The sequence below is a fragment of the Perna viridis genome, chromosome 14 (genome assembly GCF_037379345.1).
Source record: "Perna viridis isolate PV_CMFRI_1.1 ecotype Kerala chromosome 14, ASM3737934v1, whole genome shotgun sequence".
NCBI lineage: Eukaryota > Metazoa > Mollusca > Bivalvia > Mytilida > Mytilidae > Perna > Perna viridis.
Window position 1 is genome coordinate 28,483,442 of NC_142458.1, and position 19,499 is coordinate 28,502,940.

The window sequence follows — 19,499 nt, forward strand, 5'->3', positions numbered from 1 at the left end:
GCATGTTTCTGATTTTTCCCATTGCGCCATTGTACAAACACTTACACTTAAACTGCCAAAAAAAAAAAAAAAAAAAAAAAAAAAAAAACACGAAAAATGAAATATGCCTGTACAGAGTTGCATGTACAATTACAAAATTTCATGATTTCTATGAAGAAATTGCCAATTGATTAAACATTTACGTTGGAACATGCAGTTTTCTCCAAAAAAAAAAAAAAAAAAAAAAAAAAAAAAAAAAAAAAAAATCATTGGCTTCAGCAATTTAATTTTTTCTTTTGTGCTAAAACTTATCAAGTACCGACGTGGATTCGTTTAAAGTATGCACATTTATAGGAAACATAAATCGGAATAGAATATTGTGTAAATAAGAACCTACATTGAAATTCAATAATAGAATTTGATTACTGCACACTTTCAGAAATCTGACAATCTAAAAAAATAACATTTTCGTTTTTGCTCTTGATATTTGTTGACTTAAATTAAACGCAGTTTCGATAATTATATCAAAGAGAACACATGACGTTATTCTTTCATGCATAATTTTGCGAATTTCGTACACTTTGCAGAAGTGCGATTCACTGTTACTTTTGTAGGCCAACAGTCTGTTGTACATGTACCTGGAGGAATTTTGCAGTTTTTACCGGCCTTTTATAAGCTTAGTTTAATTGATTATACAATATTAGAAGGTTCATTTGTGATAATGCAAATTTGTCCTGATTCCAACAATATACAGCCTTAATTCACATATTCACAATTTTATTTTTTTACGCTAGTCATTTAGAGTTCAGATAGGTGTGTTATTTCAACACGGTTGCAATAGCGTGTGTAACGTTTTAATGCGTACTCTGCATTAAATAGCAGGCTGACATATGCATGTAAGAGAACACATGTAATTACTCAAATATAAAATTTAGGCGGATACTACGGTAAAGGTGTGATGCACCCTTATCAATTTGCAAAAATGAAAATAGCGCATATTTTGTGTGTAAATGAATGTTTGTGGAGGATTTTTTCGAGCAGATAATTTGACTGTCTTTTTAGATATAAACCACTAAAATCCACCAAAATATTTCGTAACACAGTGTTAACCAATCAATTGCACGGTATGAGTGACGACTGTTCCTATACTTGGTTTAACTGTCGTTTTCGTGCTAACTTATATACTCAGTACTGTTGGACCCGGTTTGCACTTACATGTGGTATTTGTAAAACAAGCATATGACGGACTGAGGTGTTTCTTAAAGTAATTGGCTATCATTTAGGGTCCCTCACGGACGGTATAAAGCATTAAAGAGTTTACACAGTCCCCCGGCATTATCATACGCGTGAATGTGAGTCATGGTGTTATCGGGAAAAATAGTTGTCATGTCACCACGTTCATTCAAAAATTTATCAAAACGTGATTTAATGTCGATCCGTGACCTAGTGATCCTATTTGTGATCTGCACGCTGTACAGCCTACAGCATTTGCTGAACCTTTGACCCAACGAAATACTATTTGGGTTAAAATCAACTTTCCAGTGCAAAAATAACATTATGTTTCCGATCACCATTCTAAAATTTTGTTGAGTCGGAAGGAACTTTCAATTTTATTTAAATTTTTAAACGAAATAAGTCATTGTGACACCTAATCAGAATACAATGAAAATCAAATGTAAACCAAAGACTAAACAAGTAATAGACTTAGTCTACGGCCTAATCCCTTTTGGGATTCGGCGCTAGTTATGTTATTTGTTTTGACGGTGTTGGTAAAAAAAATAAATATCTCAAGCGCCGAATCCTAAAAAGTGATTATCCGCGGCCAAGGGCACACTCGCGGTATGTGTGTTTACAATCAATATTTCTAACTCTGTTTCTACTAGGACAGACAAAAAATCTTTGGCTTTATTTTCTTTTTCAAAATTGCATTTTATTAAGTTGAATATGGTTCATATATCTTCACATTTTGCTGGAGGAAAAACTTGGGTCCGAGGTTAAATAGGGCCTTCCTTACATATCTTTTAGGAGTTTATATTCCATACACGTACGTGTATATCATGCATGTGAACTTTTTGACGTTTTGTTGCACAACACATGGCATTGAGGAATCTGTTAAGTTGGGGTAGTCCAATTAGCTGCCCATTACTGTAACGTGAAGTTTCGTGCTTTCTACATTATACATATAGAGGTTATGTACGTAAAAGTACATTGTACATGCGAGTACATTCCCAAAGAGCTCCAACAAGTAGTTTTGCTATATATGTACATGTCAGACTGCATATACTGATAACTCTTTATATAATTTTTAATTTAACAATTTTCTGTTTATGACTGTGCCAATTAAGTAAAGTTTGTACATGTACATAAATATCGTACACGTAAAAATAACAAAGTTTCATTAAATTGTGAAGAAGATTTACAGGATTTAATGAAATAGAGATTCTGAAGAAAATTTAATGACAGTGTTATGAAGTGCTGAATGTACATACATGTTATGTTGGTTCTGAAACCAAATAATACTGGCAGTGTATGCTCTAGATATATTGTACACAGCTGCAAAACAAGTACTGTAGTTTTTCAGGCTACAAATGAATTTAACTATTTAGAAGTTGATGAAATTGTTTTATACAAGATTTAGTTGAAATATTGATTTTGAAGTGTAAGCAGATACTGCATTGTTGGTTTCTGTTAATCTAAAAAAAAGACTGAGAGTCCAGAATTAGAACAACAAATTTTACCCAGCTAACATACATAAAGTGAAATGGTTAATATTCAAAAGCAATTTTCTGTGCAAAAAAAGGCAGGACAATGTGGGCAGGATCTATATTTACTCAAAATAAAAGCACGCTGTGGGGGATCCAGAGGGGTGCAGGGGGTTGGAAAATTTGTCATTTTCATGTGTAAAATTGACAAAAAATGACCAATAACATCTTAATAACCCCTATCTCTGAGTAGCCTCGGTTGACTATTCCTCCTTAAATTTTGAATTACCTGGATCCGACGCAGAAAAAGCAGGATAAAAAACCCGTAAAAAAGCAAATGATTGCTCCCATAAAATAATAGCAACCGTAATATCAACAATTATACTTTATTTTCAGAATCCACCTTTATAGAATTCATACGTTAGGCACCGGCCATTTTTATATTGAGGGGGGTATATTTTTGAGAAAAAAATATTAATTTCACTTTGAAGGAAAACAGAAAAAAAATATTTTTGCTGTGGCATGAAAAAAAGTAAATTAAGTTCCTTAATGGTGAAAAAAAAATACATGTAATGTTGTATTTTGTTTTTCATAAAAAAAAAGTTTAAGTAAAAAAACAAAGAAAAAAGAAAAAGAAAGGAGAGGAGAGGAATCTCATGTACATATAGTGAATGTATCATAAACTGCCATTCAACATGTTAAATTATGTATGAAGAAGTATGTAACAAATGTCTTTAATATCAACATTTTACGGTTTATAGTCAAAAAATTCATAATGTTATACTGAGCAACTAAATGGGTATCAATATCCACAGATTTTTGTGTTAAATTAATCCAGTTTGTTAAACAAACTATTAGAACGATGCAAAAAATACACAAACTACCACTAAACATTATAACCAATTTAGATTTTATCTCCACAATAGAGAAAAGATAATACCATACCGTCCGATTATTTCCCAGTGTGGAAATTGCGTAGACTTCTTGACTATTTTTTTGCTTCCTATAGTTGAAGACCAAGGAATTTATGTAGGAGGCAGTTCGGAACTTTTACAGTTTCCGAATGACAACAAACTTCCTATGTACTTATGACATGACAAGCATATATACAATCATGTTCAGTAATGAACTAATTAAGGCGGCTGAAAACGTTCACATGGAAATGAAAAAAAAAAGAAGTCTATGCTATACTTTTGAGCAATGAGAACTTCTAATATTATAATTTGTTCTATTAGAATTAGTTCTTAATACGATGTGCAATGAGGACAGTCCCTAGCCCTGACATATGCCACATACAAGCGTAAGAACTTATTATCTTTATGGTTGAAAAGTTCCCAAACAAGCGCAACATAATTAGCTCCGAGATAATGCCTTTATTGTCATTAATGAGTCTTTTGATCAACTTCAAATGTTATTTAACATTGCTAATAAGAACATGAACTACTCAGATTACTTATACGTTATCAAAGTCTTCAGTAAATTTTTTAGAGGAAGTGCAATTAAATCCAACTGGAATAGGGTGAAACCTTACGATACTGAAGACTTGATAGTAGTCCAATGTGCCTAATGCACAATCTCAAAAGTTTTAATTCATGAAAAAGTTACTGGACTGCAAAATATACAGCTTGTGCTGCCCACTAGCAGAGCGTGTGCTCTCAGACTTAAAGTCAATAAAAAAATAATAAAACGTTATTAACATTTGCAACAAAATATATCCAACATTACACACAATCTCGTATTTGTTAGGAAAACACTGGTCTTGTATAATTAATGACCCTGAATGCTCTCAGCGATTAGAACCACCACTAAAGCAGACCCTGGTCAAATCTTTATAATGCACGTCTTTCATGAGCAATTTAACTATAACATTACTCCGTGGTACTTTTTTCGTGTTGAAGATAAAATCATCACATGTATATACCGTTATTTATATATGTAACCTTTATATAATACATTTTATTACGAAACTAATTAGTATTCTCACTTTAAATAAGATCTGAAGCCAATGCAACATTCGTGAAATATACTGGTGATATGTGTATATGTATTACAAAATACATTCGATTTTCACTTAACTATAATTGTTCATCCGCCGATGGAACTTTTCTCCCTTAAGATTGCCTCAATGATTACAAGCTGTAGCGTGGAGACATTATACGAAACCAGAAAAGCTGCCCAGGCTGCAATAGAAATGGGGCGCTACAACCTTGATATTTTGGAACGAAGTTAGATGGACATTATCTGGAGCGGTCATGCTATCTTCAGGGCAAACTCTACTGTACTCTGGACTGCCAAATGAGGATGGTAACCATCAACATGGAGTAAAAATCTCACTCAACATGAAGGCCAAATTATCATTCATCGAATGGAATCCTGTGAAAGATTAATCATGGCAAGATTTATGTCAAGATACAAAAAGTAACACTCATTCAAAGGAAGAAGTCAAAGAAGAGTTTTAAAACCAGCTCCAAGCAACCCTAGATTTAAAAACACTTGGGGCATCTTGATTATAACGGGTTACACGAATGCCAAAGTTTGAAAAGATAACACAGGGAGAGCTCATCAGTGGGAAGGAATGAATGGGTAACATCAACGAAAATTGAGAACTCAGAATGCAGATTTTTGCTCCCAGAACGATCTGGTCATAGGATGTATGACATTCAAACTCCCTCACAAGGATATATACAAAACAACCCGTATCTCTAGAGATGAAAACTAGAAACCAGATAGACCACATTAGAGTCGCCAGGAGATGGAGAAAGAACATGCCAGTCGTAAGAGCTTATCGAGGTTCTGATATAGCATCCGATCATCAACTTGTGGGGCTAAATGTAAGATCAAGATAGCCATGGCATCTAGACAAGATCAGATTAGAAGTCGAAAGTATAACACAAAGAAGAGCCGCAGTAGACAAACAATGGGGAAAGAGTAAAATCCACATATAAAACCACATGCCAAGAAGAACTTGGATTCTGAAAGGAAGAATACAAGCCATGGTTATCTGACGATACAATCGAGACAACTGAGAAGCGTAGGTCTATCAAGTTATAACTTGACCAGGTCAAGACAAGATTGCAGAAAGAATGGTTGACAAGGGAACATATAAGCATTAGGAAAGAAGTAAAGAGAAAGGACTAGACAAGATAAAAGAACTTACATCAACAAGCTGGCTTCAAAAGCAAAGAATGCAAAGGGCAGAAATGACACGAAAACTGCGTACATCACACGCCAACTGGCATATAGAGCGACCAACACATCAAAACCAGTGAAAGACAAAGAATGCAATGTGATAACAAATCTAGATCGACCACTTTTAAATGGAGAGATATATCAGATGCTCCTAATCTATCTCCTGGAGAAGACCATGATGTTGATGCTGGCCCATTTTCGAAGGCTGAAATCATAAAAGCCCTCCAAATAAGGACTGGAAAAGTCCCAGGACCGAACCAAATTTCCACCTGAGGTCTTGAAGATCAACCCGAAAAAAAAACTACAACATCTCGAATGATTGATTGATTGTTGGGGTTAAACGTCAGAGCAGCAATATTTCACCTATTCTTTTGACACTCGGACCTGCACAGGGCCCTACAGCACCTTGCATGAGCTGTTTGAAAACATCTGGGAAACAGTGGAAATCCCTGAGGAGTGGAGTTTAAGCTTCATCATTATGCTTCCAAAAGGAGGGCGACTTCAGCAACTGCCAAAAAAAAAAAAAAAAAAAAAAAACTGGAGAGGAATTCAGCTACTTTTCAGATTCCGATGCGGTCGGTCATGTATTAACCAAATTGCCACATTACAGGTCATCATCGAGGAGTAAATAGAATGGCACTCAGCCCTCTGCATAAACTTCGTGAATTTCAAGAAGGCCTTAGCATACAAATGCACTTTGGAAGGTACTAAGACACTATGGAATCCCTGTCAAATTGTAAATATTATCCAAGGACTCTACAAAAACGCCAAATTCCAAGTCATCCACAATTCAACACTCTCGCTATCCTTCAATGAACATACAAGAAATACGCCAAGGTTGTCTCTTGTCACCCCTTATTTTTTTATATTTTAATTAGATATAGGTTACAGACCACCAATTCAACCAATGAGCATTTGGAACGTACGCAAAAATAGTCCTACGCAGAAATTACCCCTGTTCCTCATAGTGCTGTGAAAAAAGTTCTCATCTTATTTAAAAAATTTAAACAGTTTCTGAAAGGAAAAACATTTCTGTACATTTTATAGGTGCATTTTGCTTCTTGTGATGTGAAGCCTAATCTCCATAATGATTTTTAAATATACCCCTATCTTGTGAAAATACTGGGATTTCCCATGCTATTTATAGACCCTTCACTTCCGGTGACCAGTACTGCACTGCAAGTCTGCTAACCCCAGATGCCATTCTGAGGATTGTGAGCTGACATATGTAGAATCATGCTGATATATAGTCCTCTGCAGGTTAAAGTTAAGGTAAAGTCCAGAGAAGCCATTGAATATTGTGAAATTAGCATAGAAGCCTATGAGAAGTGGAATTAGTGGTTTTTAGCCTATAATATACAATCATGAATTTACTCATAGATTGTTTTGCTTAATTGATGTACTTTGGGGTGCTAAAGGGCTATAGACTCTAGATTGCCTATGGATAATTGACTGTGACGTGGGCTGCTTCCCTGCACAGGTCCCAGACTTTCTCGTGCTATGGCAGGGGAAACTTTCCGGCTTACACGAGTCTCAGACTTTCTTGTACTATCGCAGGGGAGCAAATCCCGGCTTGCACGAGTCCAAGACTTTCTCGTGCTTTGTATGGTTTAGAAAAAAAGAAGCAACTCCTCGTCAATTCCTGGCCACAGACAAAGCCATGTCTTGTTTTATGACAAGTAAATTTCATCCAACCCTAACCAAAAACATTGGATGGTTAGGAGGATTTTTTTGTAATTTTTTACTCCTTACCAGATATTTGCTGGCCTAATTTTATCTTTTTGGTGTATAGACGTCACATGTTCTAAATCCATAGCCACATCAGTTTCAGAAAAGAAACATTATTTTGGTCACCAAAAATTGAAAGATTTGTGTACTATAGAGGATAAATACAAGAAACTAAAGTGAAAAAAACCTGATTTTGAAATTCCCGTCCCATTTTAAAAAAAAAGTTATTTCGTAGGATCGGGAGGGGATGTAAACATATTAATTAATTTAATTTGGTCTTAACAAGAATAAAATATCTGATTATCTGAGTCTTAACTTACATGTAGATATTTTCTCCCTTGATATTTATATATTTTCAATTAATTGTTTATCGTAAATTTGACTAGCAAAAAAAATCCTACTATATTCCTGAAAAATATATAATTCAATTGGTATTGAAAAAAAATTAAGAAGAGCAGAAAAAAATGTTAGCAACATTGAAAATCCCAGTATAAAAATCGTCGGTGCCTTACGGTTATACCCGATTTCGCGCCTAAATTGTGAACACTGCTCAGTAGCACGTCGACCATTATAGGCCATGGCACGACAAAAGAGATTCCTTGACTCTGCTGAAGAAGAGTTATAATTTTAATGGTAAGATGGAGTGGGGAAATGATCCTATATGACGGACTTGAATCTTACTGCCCCCAATATTTATTTTAAGACGCATGCATGTACTGTGCGTGCATACATGGGCGCACGTGGTAGGTGTCTCTATCAAAAGGTCGGAAGTGAATACATGTAGCACACAGATGTGTTTTGAATTAGGAACGTCTGCATTCATTTTCTAGGAAATTTATTTACAAATCTTCATATCCCTCAAATGAATGGTTTGGTTTTATACCCAATCCTTAGGGTATGAAAAAAAGGGGGGAGTAATAGTCAATATTTATTAGCTCAAACTATTTACATTAAATGGTTATAACATGTAATAAAAAGAATTACAAAGTAACATATTAACCCACATAGGATAATCACACATATGAATATAGATAGTCAAAAACGTCCTTGTTGATATCTGTTATTATTTGCAGGGGTGTTAAGCATTGTGCAAGCAGCAATTCCAGTAAAGTGTCTAGGAAGGGGGACCCTGGGAAGTTCTTCGGATCTGAGTAATTGGAGGTGTTTTTAAATTTGAATTACTGCATAATATATAATTTGCCATATTTTATTGTAATGACTACTTTGCTGAATCTGATTATCTTAAGTGTGATTACAGTGCCAAAAAACAAATTTCGGGCCAGTGAAAATTCAGAGCATTACCTGAAAATTACAGTTGCATCACTATGGTTTTCAATCAGGTTTTCCATGTTCATAAGGCCAGACAACCCCCAGCATGTAACATGCCAGGGGTACCCTATTCCACCACCTGGGGCACACAACCCAGTTGCCCTGTGCCCGGGGCTAGTAAAAATAAATTATGACAGGTAAAATGATACGTACATTTCTTGTTTTGGGCCATTTGAATCCTATACAGTCCTCTATTATTCAGGCTATTTGTTAAGAATTTTTAAGGAAAGGTATGCTGTGGGCAGAACGTCCTAGCCCCTGGTCAGGGTTCTTAGCACTATTTAGTTGCCTTTTACAACACGCTTAGTGCTGCTGCAGGTCTATTCTTTTGACACCTGGACCCACACATGGCAGGTTTATATTTGACATATGCATACTGTAGGAAAGAGAAATTATTAATAATTTTAGTTATATCAGTTATAAAAATAACAAATTGTTTGTGACAAAGTTGTGATAAATATACTTATTATGAGGATTGGTGTGTACTCTAAACACTAAAATATTATGTTTTACTGTCCAACACCGAAAGTGGTCTACAGAAATCTCTGGCCGTATTAGAAAAATTTTATTCATGATCGAAACTACATGTAAATGAACAAAAGTCTAAAATAATGGTTGTCAATTCAAATGGGAAATCCATTTACAGTCCTTGAACTGATCCATGCAACAATTTGACGGATCGTTGACCGGTGACCGATCTCATTGCAGTTTTGTTATGTAAAATGACGTAAGATCTGTTTTAGATAAAAGAAATGTAAAATGAAAGTATAAATTGATGTTTAAATCTATTACATTATGCAAATATGTGTAAAATTGACAAAGAAAACAACAAAAACCCTAAAATACATTGACCGTTCTGTGGTCATGTGATACGGTCACCAGTTAAATGGATCGATGACTGACCGAAAACTAATCGGTGGTTGATGACCGATCGCAATTTTTGTTGCATGGATCGGTTCAGGTACTGTAAATAGTTTTATAATCAATTATACCTTTACTTAAACTGTAAAAACATACTGCTATCTTGGAATAACTTTTAAATACAACTGTAATATAAATGTGTCCACAAAACTGTTAATGGAAAAGGGCCGCAAAGCCTGGTTCAAAATTAAATTAAAGAAAATTAAACCATGGGACTTAACAATGCTATTTGTCTATTGGAAAAACTATTTGACTCACTTGTAAGTCCAATTATATTATATGGATGTGAAGGGTGGGGTGCAATATGCAATCTTAATGGTACTGACCCATTTGAACACTTACACATCAAATTTATTAAAGAAATTTTAGGAATACATAGTAAAGCAAAAATGTTGCATGCTTAACTGAACTTAATAGAGACCCTTTACAAGAGGAAGTAAAAATACCAGCAATAAAATTTTGGGAACATATCTCCAATTCAGCAAATACATTGGTAAACAAAATACATTGTATATACAATGTACTAATATCCCTGATTCAAATAAATGGATAACAACAATTAAATTATGGATAAATAAACTTGGTTTTGGCTACTTAACTGATGATAATAGCAATATCAAAATTGTCAAATCTAATATCAAACAAAGACTCCATGATCAAACCGTACAAAACCAAAATAGTAGTGTAAGTGAAAGCAATAAATTATCTTTCTATAAAACTAACTATAGACAAAACCAATGGCCTTCCTATGTTGATGTATGTAGATGCAAGTCTGATAGGTTGACAATTTGTAAATATAGAATAAGTGCCCACTCTCTAGCAATAGAAATGTCGCTATAGAAATATCCCTCAAAATAACAGAATTTGCACAAAATGTACCACTGAGCAAATAGAAGATGAATTGCACTTCTTTATTCATTGCCCTGCCTACAATTCATATGGAAAAGAACTAATTACTAAGCTTAAAAGTAATAATGAAAACTTTAACTCATTAACAGAAAACAAAATACAATTTGTTTTGAATAGCAGCTCACTAGTAGTCCTCAAGGCTTTCATTGAATATATCAATAAATGTCAAGACTACTAACTTTAAATTGTTGAGATAATGAGATGTTAAGACACTCGGTTTTCAAAATATTTGATATAAAACCCCAAATTATACCGTAATTATTTACAACCACTCTTTCTATGATGTCTATTTGCACTTTATTTTGTCACCTCTCGCATATTCTTACTATGCTTTTTTCCCACAATTGAGTCACCACATACTTTGTTTCTATTACATTTGTATTTCTGTTATGACCATTTACTGTAAATGTCTTAGAACAAGTGTAAATATTAAAAAAAAAAATTGCAAAATATGTCAAAATTTACCTGTAAAAATTAATAGTTACTTATCAGTTACATATATAATGAAATCAGTCGACCTCTGATTTAGTATTTCAAACTCATTATAATGCAATTAAACTTGAATCATTTAACGGAGGTTTCATTAATATTATAATTGGAAGTAAATGTAAAACAAGCAGAATGACACGATGACTAATAACTTACTAGAGTATATGAATTCTTTTCATATATCACGAAGGTTGTTACATATGCAAGCTTTGTCAGACAATTTTTAACGATGTGGATTGAATCATATCCTTTGTACATTTGTTGAGTCACACTTGCGGCGAATTAACCAGTTACCTACATGGAAGTTATCTACCATTGTAAATGGAAGTGGCAAAAAAAAAAGAAAAGAAAATACAGTTACAATAATTTTGTTCTCATATTTTTCTAGGCTGATAGAGCTGTTGCCCAAACATTTTTCTTTTTTTTTTGTGGGGGGAGACTTCATTTAAGCTGCCTTAAAAAATGGTCACATGTTGAGAGCAGGCAACTGGCGATTTCAGGTACTGTGATTATTAGGATATAATTGGGTGAAAAACAGCCTGGATCTTATTAAGATTCTGGAATTCCTTCGGTTCTTGGAATTGTTGTACTCAATGAATACTTGGCTAATTGTTTATTTGACACCTGTTCTTATTCACAGTTGACAAGAAAATGTGTCTCTTAAGGTACTAATATTCAGACATGATTTTTTTCTCCACTTTTTAGTGGAATTCCACTATTTCAAATCCGGATTATACCGTTACGATTCTATTTTTACTCTATAATACTTCCAATTTTGCCAATTTCTGCCTTATTTGTAGACCTCGTAAAATCATTTCTGAATATTAATGCCCTGCTTGTCATATATGTTAAATAAAACTGTCAAATTTTCACACAGTTTGTTGTCAACGTTGCGATAATAATAGGTCACCCAAGTGTACAAAGTTTCAAGAAGATCCCACTAAGTTCTCTGAAAAAATCCATACACAAAGCTAAGCTTAAATGCAACAAACAGTCAGATTGATGAACAAGCTAACACAAGGTTGCATGGTTGACTCCTTCTCCAAACCTTCAAAGTTTCTTAAAAAAATATCAGAGAAAAACAAATATTGGTTGCAAAAATAATGGTTATGAAAGGGGAAGAGTTTGAAAACTGTGAGCATTGTAAGTTTAATACAAAAGATGTTATGCTGTGAGATCATTTAATGACCCGGTGAATAACCGAAGTCCATTTATTTATTTTTTGCCAAAGCAAATAATGTAGAACTATCTCTGTGTAATTATCTATATCTCTGTACATGTGTATTAGGACCAATGCTTAAAATCTATCTTGGGCTATAGATGAAAGGACATACGTTTTAAATCCTCGTAAATTGCTTTAAGGACCTTTCAGTGGTTGGCATAGTTAACTGGCATGGTTATATAATGAAAAATAAAATTGCCAAAAAAGTATTTTTATGTAATACTGTTTCTTCACTCAATCAACTGAAAACAGCTATTTTTTTCAGTTTTGCTGCAATTTTTCCTTGAACAAATTTTATTCAAGAAGAAAATAATTGGAAGATTGATCCAGTTCCTCATCTATACTACTATATAAAGAGTTGAGACAGCTCTTATTTATTAATTTTTAGTTGGACATACATTTATTTATTCCACCATTAGACCACTTTTTTTTATTTTGTTGGTTTACAGATCTGCCGATCTGATTTTTCCAGCTAGGAGGAAAAAAAATGAATTACAGTTTTCTAGTTATTATTTTTACTGTCACCGACTAAAAAAATGGCAAGTGCAAAATTGTTATATCTACTTTTTGAAAATAGAGTTATGGACAACGCTTGCTTTTAGTTTTGCTCAGGATTGAATGAAAATGGCAGAATAAATTTCGCCGCTTCAATAAAATCATGTTTAAGGGCTTTGGTAGTTTGATTCAGGCTAGAGATGATAAAATCATTAATTGAAAAGATTGTAAATAGTTTCCCTAAATGATTTAAGAGTTTAAAAACTTCATGGGTTTGTTTTATTCTCAACAGGAAGTAGATGAATTAAGGGGAGATAATTGAGAGCTTATAATTAAAACAACTGAGAAAATTCAGTTAAAACATAATTTGCTGTCTTCTTTTTTTTTCTGTAGACTGTTCATTTCCCCCTCCATTTATTGCTATTGTTACTGACTAAGCCCTTTTGTTACAAAACTTGTTTACACCAAGACATTGCTCAATGGTAAATTAAACGATACATGTTTTTGACCAGCCCTGTTTTAATTGAATTTATACTTTGTTTTTAACATTTCGTTTTAGATACTTTTTACCACCTTTATTTTTAAGGTATTAGTTATGTCATTATTTGAGGAAAACTGAAGATGCAAGAAAAAACCAATGGAAATTAATATTGTTGCATATTGAATTTATTGGACACTTAAAGAATTGGAATCAAAATAAATGATGAGTAGATAAATACAGTTGATTAGAAATCCACTTCTAAACTATGTCAGGTTAGATAGTGGAATCTTTGAAAATAAAAAAAAATGTTTTTATTTAAAATATAAAAAGTAGATATGTGTTTCTGGTTCCCAATTTATTTTTTTATTTCTTCTGACCAACAGACCCAATTCCTTCCAGTCAAAAATCTGTAAACCAATAAGTTAAAAAAAAAAAAAACTGCGGCCTTATAGAGTTGTCACTGAAGTTTAACGAGACTAAGTAAGCATTGTCCATTGGTAATATTGGGTGGGAAAGGGAAAAAAGTCCAACCAGATTGCTCTGCCATTCCCGACATTGCTTATAACTTTACAGTTAACTAATCAGTGTTAGCCAGGTGGTTTTCAAGTGGCCGTTGTTGAAGTTAATTCAACTAAATGATAACTCTGCATGTATTTGGAATGATAGACTTTTATTCATTCTGTCCTCCTTCACATTCCGGCTTGTTTAAACTGGAGTCATTAAGGCACTTGACTTGAGTTTGATACATGTATAAGGTGAAAGCCAGGGTGTTGCTATTGTGAACCATTGCATTACATTGTTTGGGATTATTCTAGATGATGTAAATTTTCATGCAAGTTAATTTCCATTTCAGAGCTTGAAGCTTGGAAACTATGCATATGGTTATGAATGTATGTATACCTATTGCTGCAAGATGTTAATTATCTACAGTGTTGTTGTTGATGGAGACCTTGTTGATGCTTCTTCAGTGAACACATTCAGGAGAGGCAAATTGATCGACAAATGACAGAATTACATAGACTAAATTTTTTTTGGTTCTAAAGTCACAAATGGTAAGAATAAATATTATACTTTTTGGTTCATCTAGCGCTAAGAGCCATGTGAGCTACACACCACATGTTACTTCTGGGGTATCGGTAATTCTACTGAAATAATTACTTAAAAAATCAGAAGGCGTTTAAATTCTACGTCAGCCTCACTGAAAACATTTTTAAATTGACCAAATTTGTTATCATGTGTTTCATGTGTATAAATGTTTAGATAATGTTGATTTTTATGTAATTTTACTCCCATTTCAGAGTTGAAGCTTGGCTTCTGTTTTATGGTCATGTGTTGCATACTTATTATCCCAAGACGTTAACTACATGTATCTGCATAGGCTGTTGATGGAGTCCTTTGTTGCTTCTTCAGTTAACACATCCAGGAGAGGCAAATTGATCATGCTGTCAGAATTTTTGAATTTATTCTGTTCTCAAGTGGCAAGCTTCTAGTGGTAAGAATAGTAGAATAGTAATTAAAAGAGAAATTAAGAAAGCAGGAACCTTGAAGTCATCCACTGGATAAGTCTTATAGAATCTATACATGTTATCCAGTGGATAGCTATTTACCCGACAGGTAAAGTTTTAAACAGTTGGACCCAGATCTCTATATTTCCTCTCCTGACTCGCCCATCAGATTTGCACAACAAGCTGAGAGCATAGGAAAATCGCTCTTGGCCATCATCTTCAGCTTGGACAGATGTCCCTACCTTAAGGATTCAACATTTAATTTTCTGTATGGATCAAAATCATGTTTAAACCTCAAACTTTCAACTTCATTTATCATTACCAAAAATTTCATATAATATATTGAATTCACATCAAAATTAGCAGAATATTTTGTTTTTGCAAACCTGTTGCCGTGGAAACTAACATTTGGTATCTACCTTAACTGCCAAAATGGAATTGTTTCTGTTTTCAATGAACCATGGAGACCATTAATACAGACATTATAAATTAAAGATGCATAAGCTGTCATTTTCGTAAATTTTGGTTCCTTTTGATATATACCTTAACTTTGAGTTATTTCTACTTAATTGTACTTTTCTTGTACAATTTCATTTGATATCCACAAATAAAATGCATTTAATACAAATAGGTGATTATATATTTATTGTCTTGCAAGACAAAAAATCGACCTAGATAAGTTTGTGTGCATGTGATTTCTGGTGACCTTAATCCGCGCATGTGCTGTAAGGGTTGCTTTATTAATAACAAATCTGATAGCAAAGCGAAGGTGGTTATTCAACGGCAAGAAAGACCAACGGACTCAAGTCGTAAAAGAAAAAAAAGTTCAAACAATGATCCTTTTGAAATTTACGTATTGTGATATAATGTGACTCAAATATGGTCATTATTTATTTGAAATCTAATCAAGAAATAGATGAAATGAAATGAAAAGAAGACACATGCTTACCTGTATATCTGTTATTGTTATTTTTTTTACCAAGGTTAAAGTATTTTTAACCTGGGTGAATGTCCTTTCGGCAATATTTGGAAGTAATGCGAAAAATAATCAGATCAGACCTATCGTTCTTCTCTGATTAAAAAAAAATGTTGTTTTCACAATATTCTGTGGGTATTATCGACATTTATTGCTTCAATTGCACTACTACAAACTTATTTCATTGAATCAGCAAAATTCAGTAAAATCAAAACTGAACAAATTTGGCTGGTAATGCAGCTTTAAGTGAAACTGTTTGTACAAATCAGGAAAAATTTGAAAAATCAGAAACATGCATGTCAAAACCCCACCGATCTGACATTGTAATATCCCTCAAGGATACTTTCTCTTTTTGAAAAGACCATTATTTGATCTCTGCATCACTAGCTTTACTCAGACATTTTTCAGTAGAATGTTAGAAAAAAATGAGGTTTTTGACAGAGTTATCTTCTTTTGAAGTGTTCATGTTCAGGGCATTCAATGAAATTATAACTCAGTGATATGGAAAATAGTCTTTTTTCTTGGTACTAATGATGCAAATAGTCGAATTACAATATCAAAATGGTGGGTTTTCCATACCATGTTTCACCCATTGCCTGATTCTTACAGAGACTGATACTTAAAACTGTTATTGCAAAAATAATTCAAAAGAATATAAAAAGTAAGATTCTTCAAGGTCAAATTCTCATTTCAAGATCATTCAAGAGGTCATCTTCACAACTTCGGTTTTTATGAATATGAATTTTCTCATGACCTTGATCTTTTATCTTCACCAAGAAATATATTATACCCAGTGTTTTCACTATTTTTTCTCTTAAAAGGTGAAATAAAAATTTGAACAGGACAAATTTATTAATTTTTAATTAAACGATATGTAATTTTTTCTACTTGAACCGGCCAGACAGGTGCTTGAAGCGTGCAAATTGGCCTCCAGCCTATTCCTATTGAAAACACTGTATATCCCTATAATCACCTTGTCTGTTTGCCCATCAATTACACACCTTTTTGTAAAAGATTTCTCAGCTGCTGTTGGAAGGAATGCTTACATATTTGGTATATATTGCTTCTGCGCGATGACTTCTACCTTGTACTTCTCTTTTCCTCTTTTCATTCCTCACTCATCTACTTACTATTGATAGTTGGGTAATTTTTCATGTGGTGCATAATGGAAATATTTTTAACAGATTTCTCAGCGTCTGTCTGAGTAAATGATTAAAAAATTCAACTGTTGCTTTTACCTGACAACTTGTACTGTGTCTCCCCCTTTCAGGTACAAGGGTCCGGGAATTTTGACAGTCCATGCCTTTCATTTTGTCAAACGTCAACAGACATTTGTGTCAGTCTTGCTCAGAATTTGTGTTATTTCATCACATACTCTTCTATAATATATCTGAACGAGTTTGGTTTCAACCATACATGGACAGTAAACTAAATATTGTTTCTCTCAGACTTTTCATCACATCGACAAATAGCTCTGCATATATTGTAAAGAATATCCTATCATAGCTAATCAAAGCAAATTTGTTACAGGGTGAACAACATGGCAAAGAAACAACCTTTGGCCCCATAATGATAGTCTGCCAAACAAGAACTGTGTGTCAAGCTGAAAATTGTTATTGCCTTGTTATCAAAGTGTATTCATTTATAAGAATCAGACAATAAAAATACAACACATTCTCTTAGAAATGATTGCACTTGTTACCAAATCATATGAGACATATTTTGTCTTTGAAATGTTACTTTCAATGTAGGTAAGTTCATTTAAAGTCTGGTTAAGTCATTTTGGAGCCCACTTACCCATGGTAAGTCAAGTTTACCAAAAAATCCTAGAACTCTGAGTACAGAAAACGTCCAAAAATTCATATTTTTGCTTTTCTGCCCTATGGCACGCATATTCAGGGTCACCTCAAAATTGAAAAATATTATGTCTTGTTTTCTCTTATATTATTGAATTAAGTAGTTAAAATATTATCAAACATTTAAAGAATTACTTATTTACAGATGCAATTTTTTGTATTCACTAAACATACATGACTTGATTTTTTAATGGTATTTTTAGACTGGGAATTTCAACAGCAGTATTACAACTATTACAAATAATCATAAACAATGTTAAAATGTACAAAGTTACATGTATTAAGTGAACTCATTAATGGTTTCAATAATAACAGAATTACCGAAAATGGCATTGAATGACTTTAAATGTAGTAGCAGATTAAAACTGTAACCATGGCAACAGATTTACAAACACAAAAAAAACTGTTATCTGAAATTAAGTTTGTTGTCATATGGACAGCAAGTCTGTTATTACATCAGTTCCTAATAGACTTTATATGGATATATAGGAACAGCACTACAGGGAAGTGAACTGCAAAATTTTACAGTCCTATTATAATATAAAACAAGTGTTATCTTTAAAGAAAGATAGCCAACGCTATAAAATTTGTTCTTTTTACTTATAGTTTTCTACATTTCATTCAGGAAATAACATATGACACACAATTTCAATTTTTGATACAGTTTTTTTCAAAGTTATCAGTATTTGGCCATTCGGGAAACAGAATTGTGATTAAGCGTTTCCACAGTAGAGCGTCTTTAAGGTCAAAGGGTAAAAAGCGAAACTATTCCAACTGCATCAGAATAAGTTTAATAAATGGGACTGCAGGATTTGAATTTAAATGATTAATGTGAAAATAACTCTCTTGTAAAAAAATCTTTAAAACTCTGAACATTTTTTTTCTAAAAATGATATTATATGGCTTTACTTTATGCCAAATAAAAAAAAAAAAAAAAGTTACCTCTTTGAATAAAAAAAGGGTCTGTAAAAATTATTAAAATTATGAAAATAGATTTGTAAACAACACACAAAGTCAGCTTGGAATATTGTTAAATCCTTCAAGTGTTCAATGAAAACATAATGCTTAAAATTATGTTCTGTTGGCAGCTGCAAGCTAGTGCTCAGCCATGGTTGTTTACTGTTCAAAATACCAAGTCTGGTCTGGAGAAGTAGCAAAAAAAAAAAGGATTACCCAAAGTTGGTTGGTCAATCATATTAGCTCACCTGGCCAAACACCAAGTATAAGCAAATGTCATCACTTGGCACCAGTCATCGTTATCTTTGTGGACAAATTTTAAAAATCTTCTCTGAAACTACTAGACCGACAGGATGTAAACTTGACATGATTGTTCCTGAGTGTATTGTGCACAAACTAATGGTCCGTGAAAAAATATGGCAGTCATTACTGAAAAAAGAACATAGGGGTCTGAAGGCATTTGTTTGCGAATAACTCTAAAAACATTGCCTTTAACAAAGTTCTGGCAGTGGGTGATATTGTCCAGCATCAAGAGACAGACCTATGCTGAAATTTTCATAACAATTCATCATTTGATGTAGGAGTTGGGATCTCTGAAACAGATTACATGTATTTTTTTTGCATGGACAACTTCGAAAATCTTTTTCTCTAAAACCTTTGTATAGAATTCAATGAAAATTGGCATATTTGATCCTTAGGGTATCCTACACATAATATTTGTTTGGATTTTTAATCTGTGAAGAAACATGGCACTCGTTACT

The 19,499-nt window shown here is 33.3% G+C and overlaps 1 long non-coding RNA gene across 1 annotated transcript; it reads left to right on the forward strand.

Annotated features, from left to right (window-relative positions):
• Positions 1–8,158: 8,158 nt before the first annotated feature.
• LOC148598893 (uncharacterized) lies at positions 8,159–14,903 on the forward strand. Its single transcript, XR_015918591.1, has 3 exons — positions 8,159–8,231; positions 14,298–14,496; positions 14,743–14,903. It is a non-coding gene; the product is annotated as an uncharacterized LOC148598893 (long non-coding RNA).
• Positions 14,904–19,499: the final 4,596 nt, after the last annotated feature.